General features: G+C 39.6%; 1 non-coding gene across 1 annotated transcript; it reads right to left on the bottom strand.

Annotated features, from left to right (window-relative positions):
- Positions 1 to 2,310: 2,310 nt before the first annotated feature.
- LOC116277698 (U6 spliceosomal RNA) lies at positions 2,311 to 2,416 on the bottom strand. The gene has a single exon (XR_004187177.2). It is a non-coding gene; the product is annotated as a U6 spliceosomal RNA (small nuclear RNA).
- Between the last annotated feature and the right edge of the window lie 6,979 nt (positions 2,417 to 9,395).

Here is a 9,395-nt window from a genome sequence, read left to right as displayed (position 1 = left end):
GTACTGCTTGGACAGTTACTGCTTGTTATTTATATTTGTTGAATTTTGAAATTTGCCTCCTGCACAGAATTGCTTAAGGGCACAAGTACAAAGAATTAATACATTAATTATCATAAATGAATCATTAAACAGCAGCAGTACTTAACAACATAAGCTAATATATTAAGAAAAAGAATTTTTTTCAACAGTAGGCTTAGTGCTCCTCTGCTGGAAAAAGTTGGTTAAAAGAGGAGCTGATTGGTAGAAGAGCAGATGTGAAAATGGAATCACGTGAGTTCATTTAATCCATTTCACTGCCTTCAAATCAATGTGGGCAAATGACCCCTTATGGTAAAGCTCTTTATAAGGCTTTTGTAATCTTTTTTAGATCACTCATTGTAGTGATTGTTTTCTTTACAGACATCTAAGAAGACTATTAATCTATTCCTAGGCACTAAAGAGCAACATCTGGGTTTTCACTTCTGAATCCGTAAAATTAAACCTTTTAAACTTTCAGATGAGAAGTTTTTAAATCTGTCTCCAAGGAGTCCAGATCCACTCAGGGTCTGGGAGGACAGAAAGAAGTACAGAATATGAGAATGTGAGAGTAGGCATGGGTCTGGACATCATCTTTCCAGTCCTAACCCTGCCCTCCCAACCCTGATTAAACTAGTACAGCCCAAATTTTATGTACTTAGTTTGCTTTATTTGGGTTTGAAAAAAAGCCCCAACAATTTAAAAATAACAATTTTGAAAATCATCAAATTAGGTAATTATGAATTTTCTGTTCACTTAAGTCCTGCAGTTATCCACCCTTTGTGCCAAATTCCACCTCCACATACTCTGATTCAGTGAATTTGCCAGGTACACTGACATTTTAAAAAATTTTGCCAGAGGATGTTAACTTGCAGCCAGGGCCAAGAACTAATTTTTAGTCCAACTGCATTGATCTCTTTTTAAGTAGAAATGAGTATAGGTTATGTCTCATTTTTTTTTTCTGCCAGAGATAAGAGTTTTGCCCAGGAGAATTAATGTTCATGGAGATTATTTTATTCTTTCTTCTCATATTCCTACATAAATCAACATTCCCACCTTGACACCCACCAAGAATAACTGCTGACTCTCAAACCATCTCACTTCATTATTTAACTCTACTGATTTGTATCTGTTGTCAAGAAGAGATACGTTTCATTCAAGTAAGAGGGTCTGTTTTTAATAAATCTGTAAGTACTCAGGTATGACTGTTAGTATTGATATTGCTAAAACAGTGTTAGAGTGTATTTTGTCTTACATTTTTTTATGCCAAAATTGAACCAGTTATTGTACCTTGTACCCAGTAGTTTCACACTGAATGAGTAATTTCACCCCAAGAACCAAGGCATTATTCTACTTACCTGTTACAACATGTATAAACATACAGGGGCTAGTCTCTACCACATGCTGAGCTGGGTGTTTGCCATCATAGTAGGACAAAGATCACGTTAGCCAGGCCAGCATTCCAGGACCTTTTTCTTACCACTTTCCTACTCCAGTTAAGTGACTCCAAATTTAATAAATAGGCACCAGGGTGAATAAGGGAAATTGGTACAATCTACTGTTCCCTACAGCTATACATTGTGACTCAGTCAGAGGAACAGAATCTTTCTTCCTCCCTCCCTCCCCTCCCTTCCCTTTCTCTTTCTTCCTTCCTCCCTTCCTTCCTTCCTTCTTTCCTTCCTTCCTTCCTTCTTTCCTACCTTCCTTCCTCTTGTGAAAATATTCAAGGAAGCAGGAAAATATAGAAAATAATATCATAAACACTTATATACCTACCACCTAGTCTTGTCAAATCTTAGCATTTTTGCATATTGAATCCAGAACTTATTTTAAGAAACAGAAATTCACAAATAGAGTTGAAGTTACCTGTATAACCACCACCCGCCATTAACCCATTTTCCCTAGTGGCTTCCAAACTTTGATACACATAAGCATCACCTGGAGAAATTTAAGACTCCTGTTGCCCAGGTCTTGTTTCATACCAATTAAATTGAAGGCAGCCAGTCATTAATATTTTTTAAGATTACCAGGCAATTATTACAATGTACAAAGTCTGGGAAACATTGCCCTCCTCACCACTCCAAATGTAACTACTATTCTACATGATGTTTATGTTTCTCTACATATATGTATTCATAAACAATGTACAGTTTACATATTTTAAAAATACAAAAATTGTATGACAGTGTATGTTTTATATGAATTGCTTTTTTCTTTTTTATTGAACTATTGTCAGTTTACAATGTTGTATCAATTTCTGGTGTACAGCATAGTATTTTAGTCAATCATACATATACGAATATGGAACGCTTCACGAATTTGCGTGTCATCCTTGCGCAGGGCTATTTTAATCTTCACTGTATCATTCCAATTTTAGTTTATGTGCTACTGAAGCAAGCACTGACTTGCTTTTTATACTCAGTGTTATCTTTTTGAGGTTATCCACATTGATGCATGTAGCTAGAATTTATTTGTTTGAATTGCTATATAGTACTCGACTTTTAAATAAAGCACAAGTTATTTGTCCATTGCCCTATTAGTGGATATTTACAGTATGACTTTCTGTTGATGAATTTCATTCATTTATTCAGGTCTTTCTTTTTATATCTTACTGAAGACTTGTGCATCTTATGTTAGCTTTATTCCCAGGTACCTTGAGTTTTTGTTATTGTAAATGATATCCTTAAATCTCATGTTTTATTCGTCATTGGTCAAATCAATTTTAGTGGGTTGATTTTGTGTCCAACAACTTTCCAGATTTTCTTATTAGCCGTAAGAGATTTTTGTAGATCCTTCTAGATTTAATTTTGAGACAATCATATAACTTGTAAATAGTGACAGTATTTTTTTCTTTCTGATCTTTATAAATTTTCTAACTTTCTTTGATATTACTACGTTGTTTAGGACCTCCAGCGTAATGTTTAACAAAAGCTATGATAGTAGAAATCCTTGGCTTCTTTCTGACTATAAAGGGACTGCTTCTAGTATTTTAAGAATTATGTCTACTATAGGTTTTCTGTGAGTTCCTGTCATAGAGACCCTCTATCAGGCTTAGAAAGTTTTCTTCTTATTTGGTTAAGTTTTTAATCATGAGAATATACTGAATTTTAGCATGTGCTTTTACTTGCATCTACTGACAGATCATAGGGTTTTCTTTTTTAATCTGCAAAGAGGATAAATTATATAAATATACTTTATTTTAAATACTGTATGAAAGCTTATTACTGTATACTTCTCATTTTTAAATTTGCTTTTGCATGTCGTCTACTCTTTCCATTAGAACCCTTAATTATTTTAAATGCCTTGTTTTGTAATTCCAGCATCATTGTCATAGCTAAGTCTGGTTCTGATGATTACTTTGTCTCTTCCAATTACGTTTTCTCTGCCTTTTGGCATCCCTTATAATCTTTTGTTGAAAGCTGGACATGTTATACTAGATGACAGAAATTACAGTAAATAAGCCTGTATGAGGATTTATATTAATATGGCTAGGATTTGTGTTGCGTTTAATCTTCTTTAAGCTACAAGTGCCAGAGGCTCTAAATTCCTCCAGTGTTCTTTTTTGTCTCCTCTCTTGACTTCAGTCTTCCCTTAGTACTCCTCCTCAGAGAGAGCATATGTTTTGTGGATGTTTTAGCAGTACCCACTGTTATATGGGAGCTCCGTGGTGTGGTGCTAAGGTATGCGGGAGAGAAAGCATTCTCTAATCTTCCAATTAAATTTCAGTCCATTAGTGAGCCTGTGTCTTCAGTCTTTCACCTTCAGAAACATTTCTCCAGTGATATAGCTTTTCCCCACATCCCATAATTCTCTCTCTGGCTGCAGTGCTCCTGATATATTTCTTTAAGCCTTGACCTTTGTTGACTACATTGTCCTCTGAATTATGTGGGGCAGGAAGAGGAGAATGTATTTCCCCCTAGCTGGGATAAGGCTCTGGCAAAGTCTTTCCCCCTGGAGAGGAGATCTTAGGGTATGTTTCACAGTGATTACTCTTTCTCTCCCCCTGTCGGAGTATTAAGAAGATCTCTATTGGATCTTCACCACTAGAATCTGGTAGAGTTCCTGGAGGTAAAGACCGTGAAACTGTGCCCATCTCTCCCAAAGCTCTGTCTTCCAGGAGTTTCTTATCCTCATGTTATTTCACACGCAGCCTCCAGTAATTCATCAAAATTGCCATTTAAGTGTTGTTACCAGGTTTGACTCCAGCAGCTTCTGTTCCATCAGATCTCAGCTGTGGCTCTATAGATGCACCTCCCTCTCCAGACTTCAAGGTGGTGGTTCACCTTGCAAACTCAGGTCTATGATGGGTCCAAGAAAAGTCACTGATTTTCAGTTTATCCAGCTTTATCTTGTTATAAAAACAGGAATGATACCTTTCAAGCTTTTTACATGTCTGAGCAGAAACTTAGAATCTTGACTCTAGACATTTTATAGAATCCTTTTCAAGTTAGACTTTCAAGGATCCTGGATTCATGTTGTTGACACAGCTGTAACCACCCCCATCTATTATGTAGGCCCCAGATCTCATTCCTGTTCCTATCTGGGGTTAATATCTGAAGTGGAGCAGACTATGCTACCTGGGCGTATTGGTTATTTTGAGCTACAGGCTCTTGAAAAACAGCAAATTCAGGGAGAGACTTTCTTTGCACTTATCTGTTTAAAGGCTGATCCTCTAAAGGAAATCAGTCATCATGGATCCCCTTCTCAGGAGTTCAATTAACCAGGGAAGATTGACCCTTGTCCCAGAAGAGGAGACTAGAAGTTGATAAAACACCTAGTGTGTTGTCACAGACTATCATACCCCCATCTATTCTTCTAAGGGTCCACTCATTTTTCCTACAAATCATTTATTCTCCCCTAAGAGGCCTACATTCCTTCTCCTTTTTCCCTCTGAAGAGGGTATTTACGTCTGAATTCTAACCCACCTCTTTGAGTTACTCATTTTCCATGGCTATCTCCCGTGTATACATGATGTATAGCAGTTAATAAACTTGTTTGTTTTTCTCTTGTTAGTCTGTCTTTGGTTACAGGGATCTCAGCTAAGAACTCAGAAGAGCAGAGAAACAACTATTTTTCCCTCCTGTACACTGTATCTAGTCCCCCAGGCAATGGGAACAGCACCATTCCATCTCTACAGCCACCACAGCGTCAATTCATACACTTACTACTCTGTTTTTCAGTTTCCTCTCTGTTTTTGGCCACTGGGAATTTCTTTTCTAGTATTTTCAGATGAAAATTTATAAGAACATCCATTTGTGTTTATCTAGCATCCTTAGGTATGTTTCAGGTTATTCAGTCTGTAATGTCGCTGAAATCAGCATCTAACTAGTTTTTCTTTTCAAATATTTGGTGGGCTGGTAGGACTCTATGACTCCCGAGGCCTTGCTGGCCCAGGCAATGTCCTAGGTAGGGCGTCAGGACTCCCAGACACTGCTTGCTGCTCTCTGCCCTTGTGCCCAAGTCATGCTGAACGTGAGAGGCCCCTCAGCACCAGTTGTGGCATGAGGTCCAGGGGAAGACAATGACGGTATAGTATTTCCAACAGATTTACCTGAGTTCAGTGGATACAGTCTACCCTAGCTTCTCCGGTTTGGATCTGATATACTTTTGTTCTTGAACACCATGACTCTTCACTTGTGGATTTCTTCTGAGATCGTCTCTATTGCACCCGTCCTATGATCAGCCCCAGCCTGAGCCCTAGTGGACTAGACTTTGGCTCCTGACTCAGATTTGCCTTTTCCAGCTCTCATGCCTCTCTCTGCTTTATCCCAAGATTTCATCTTATAACTTTTCCTTTAGAGAAAGGCTTTTGCAAATCCTGTCTCCTTCTTGGGGATATGGTTTGTTTCTTTTAATATATGGCAGCACCAACCCAGGAATATTTTGCTATTAAATCTGCACAGCTACTTTGGAGAACTATGGGATACCCAAGTGATCAAAGTGATCAACCCCTGGAACTTCATTTGGATTGATGCCCCAAGGTCTTATGGTGGGGGAGGTGTGAGTGAAGAGGAGTTAAATGATTTTGTCAAATATTCTAGTTTCTTGAGTTTAGTCACTGAAAGAAGGAGTTGAGGGCTATGACTCTGCAAGTTGCAAAAAGGAAACATTACATTGGGGTACAGAAGCCTAGTATCTGAGTCTTTTAAAAGAGCACTTTATTTTTAAGTATTTCTTTTTTCAATACAAGAATGTTAAAACTTTAATTTTCAGGTTTCTGGTTAAACTCCCTTAACAAGCACAGTGAGATGGGGTGGTTCCTGGTCCCTCAAAGGAGCTACTCATCAAACAGTCTTCTGAAACTGAACCAGCAGGCAGGGGCTCTGGAGAACAAGCCAGGGTCACCCATAAAAGAGATTGGTTAATTCAAGTATAAAACAGTAAAGCGAGAAATCTGTTGCAAGTGCCTGAGATGCCCATAATGAAGAATGCCTTTTCCTTTAGAAGGGCTTAAGTGGGTTGGTTTTAAAGAAATCCTAGAAAGCTCAGGTCCTTAGGGGCATATTTCTGTGAAAACGTGGTGGAATGGTTAGTGATAAGAAGAAAGAAAGTCTTTTAGTCTTGCTAAAAGTATGACTTTTCCACAGAAAATCTACTGATCTAGTAGGCTTTTATTCAGTGATACATGAATCAGGCAGCATCTAACCTAGCAGGTGGAGAGGAACTCAGAAATGCTATACCAGGTCAGAGATTTTTGTAGATCAATGTGATTAGGAACAAGGAAATAATAGTAGGCATTTGCTGATTAGATGAATCAGAACAAACAAATGTGTTGTGTATTGGTTTGATATGATTTCAAATCCAGTTATTTGTTTGATCTGAGAATGAAGTTGCTTTGTCCTAAGAGTGAAGTTGTTTACATTAAGGAAGTTGCATCAGGATGTCGTCATTGACATCCGTGGTTGTCAATCAGCAGGTGGGGGTCTGTCAGCTATTGATGAGCACTGCTGGGGCTTATCGGGAACAACATGTTGAGGAGAGACTATGGCTAGGGGACATTTAAGCTTTAAATACCAATGTATTTGACCTGCAACTCAAGAGTGTTGGGTCTGGGAAATCCTACTCATTGCTGATGTAAAAAGCTCTCCTTCTTGGTTTGGAGTATGTTAGTTCTTTATTGGCTGACTAAGAGACATTACCCTGTATGCTATTGCTTTGTGAAATTATTATAATCCCCACAGTGGATCTGTGTTAAGTGAAATATTGGCAAGGACAATCTCAGTCTCTGAGTATAATTTGCAGCCCCAGCCAAAATTAACCAGGGAGTCTTGGGGTTGGGCCAGGTACTGTGCTGAGAGGCCAGTGCTGATTGGTTGACTTCAACCTTCCTTTTCGAGGAGGCCTGAGCATGGACAGTTGAGTTCTGGTTTGCTGATGTGGGGCTTCAGCATCCGTGACTCCATCTTGGGCCTAATCGGGTTACTTTAACGGTAGGGAAAGGAGAGGGACTTTTATACGTGGTGTCCTATCCCATACAGGCGTGAAGGGCTGCAGAACACGCCATCCCAGAACGTGCCTCTTTTGCATAGGGATTATTTTGAGAAATACCAGACACAGAGAAGCTCTGAAAAAAGAGAAGTTACCCTTTTGTAAAGGAAATTTATATTTATTAAGGAAATCTCCATTTGTAAGGGTGTTTCCCTCTCTGTTACCAGGACGAGAAGGATGACTACAAATCACAAGAAACTGTTATCATCGGAGAAGGCACAGGCTTAAAGCCACAAAATAAACTGTATTCTTTTTTTTTTTAACCATGCTTTTCCTGGTAATTTCTTATAACTGGCCTCTCTGCACCTCCCTCCCCAATATTTTTCTTTTGTCTTTATCTGAAGATGGCATATGAGGTAGCAGCTTGCACCATCTCAGAAAGGAGCTCTTTTTTCCTGGGTGTCTCTCACATATATATGAAATATACATGTTTAATAATTTTCTTTTCTTCCCCTCTTTGGTTAACTCATTTATTATTACAAGGGGTCTTAGCCAAGAACTCAGAAGGGTAGAGAGAAAATTATTTTTTCTTCCACTGTAGGCTCAGGCTCATATGTCAAACATTCAAACTGACTAAACCTTTGACAGATGAATGCTCCTTTAAATCTTTGAAAATAGGAAGTTCCTGGTCCTTTTTTTAGTGTCTACTGCAAACAAAAATCTCCTTGTTTGCGGCTGTCACCTCATTGCACCTTTCAAAATAGATTGACGAGAAACAAAGCGCTCAAGACCGTTGGGAGGCCCTGTTTTGTGACCAGTGACTGTCTTACGTTCCTGGGCAGAAGAATTTCCGGGAACAAGCAAGTAAGTCGTGTTGATCTATGTGGTCTCAATTCTCAGGCAGAAACTGCTGAGCTTTCTTTCACTATTAACTGAGGTGAATCAGAGGTCTTACAAGGACTTTTGCTTCTCTTTTGAGACAAAATAGGCTCCTTTGTACATTTGCTTTACAGTGGGGCTCGGGGGCGGGGGGCGTTGCCTGCTTCCCCTCCCTCTGCCAGCTCCCTGACATTCTTTAACTTACGGGCCGATTCCTAGTTATCATTTCAGTGTCACACGGGCTTCGCCTCCCATAGGAAGCTCTCCCGATTCCTTTCCCCACTCCCATCGCCAACTGCAAGGCCCCTGCCCTGGAGCATTCATGCTTTCTCAGTCATTCAGTATTATTCGGGACCGGCTCCTTGCTTGTTCCCTCCCCCTTAAGTCTGTGAGCTCCTAGAGGTCAAAAACTATCTTGGGACCATACTCTTTTCTGTTACTCTGTACCTGACACACATCACAGAACAATTTTTTTTTATGTAATCTCTCTCTCTCCTTTTTTTTTAAAGCATTTCACAATGCAGGAAATTAAAGAAACTGTACATTTACAGCTCAGTTAATTTTCTGATAGTAAGAAGGATGGGAAGGGGCAAGGGCACAGCCATTAAAAGAATGACACACGATTGAGGACAGGACAAAAACTGGTTAGGACCAAGATGGCAGAAGATTTGACTCCCAGTAGACTTTGAGCTTCATTATACGCTCATTGTAGTATATTAGCATACGAAGTGGCATCGCAGCAGGTGCCACGGCAGCTCCTAGGCTGGCCATCAAGGGCCAGAAAGAGGGTGGTGGCCCAGTTCCTGGGAATCCCTGTCCTTTCCCCCAAAGTAGTTGGAATAATCTTCCCTCTTGTTAGCTTATGAAATTACGAAGCCCATAAAAATTAACCACCACCACACCTCGTGGCCAATCTCATTCTCTTAGATGACCCTGTGCTCTGGGGCTGCCTCTTGCCTTTTGAGATGGCCTACAATCTGTCTGTGGAATGTGTGTCTCCTAAGCCTGTTCTCTCTCACCTTCGGAGACAGCCTACACCCTCTCTATGGAGTGTCCATCTCTCTGAATAAATC

This window comes from Vicugna pacos, chromosome 1 (genome assembly GCF_048564905.1).
Source record: "Vicugna pacos chromosome 1, VicPac4, whole genome shotgun sequence".
Taxonomy (NCBI): domain Eukaryota; kingdom Metazoa; phylum Chordata; class Mammalia; order Artiodactyla; family Camelidae; genus Vicugna; species Vicugna pacos.
Note: the sequence above shows the minus strand (reverse complement) of the source record. Positions and strands in the feature narration are given on the sequence as shown.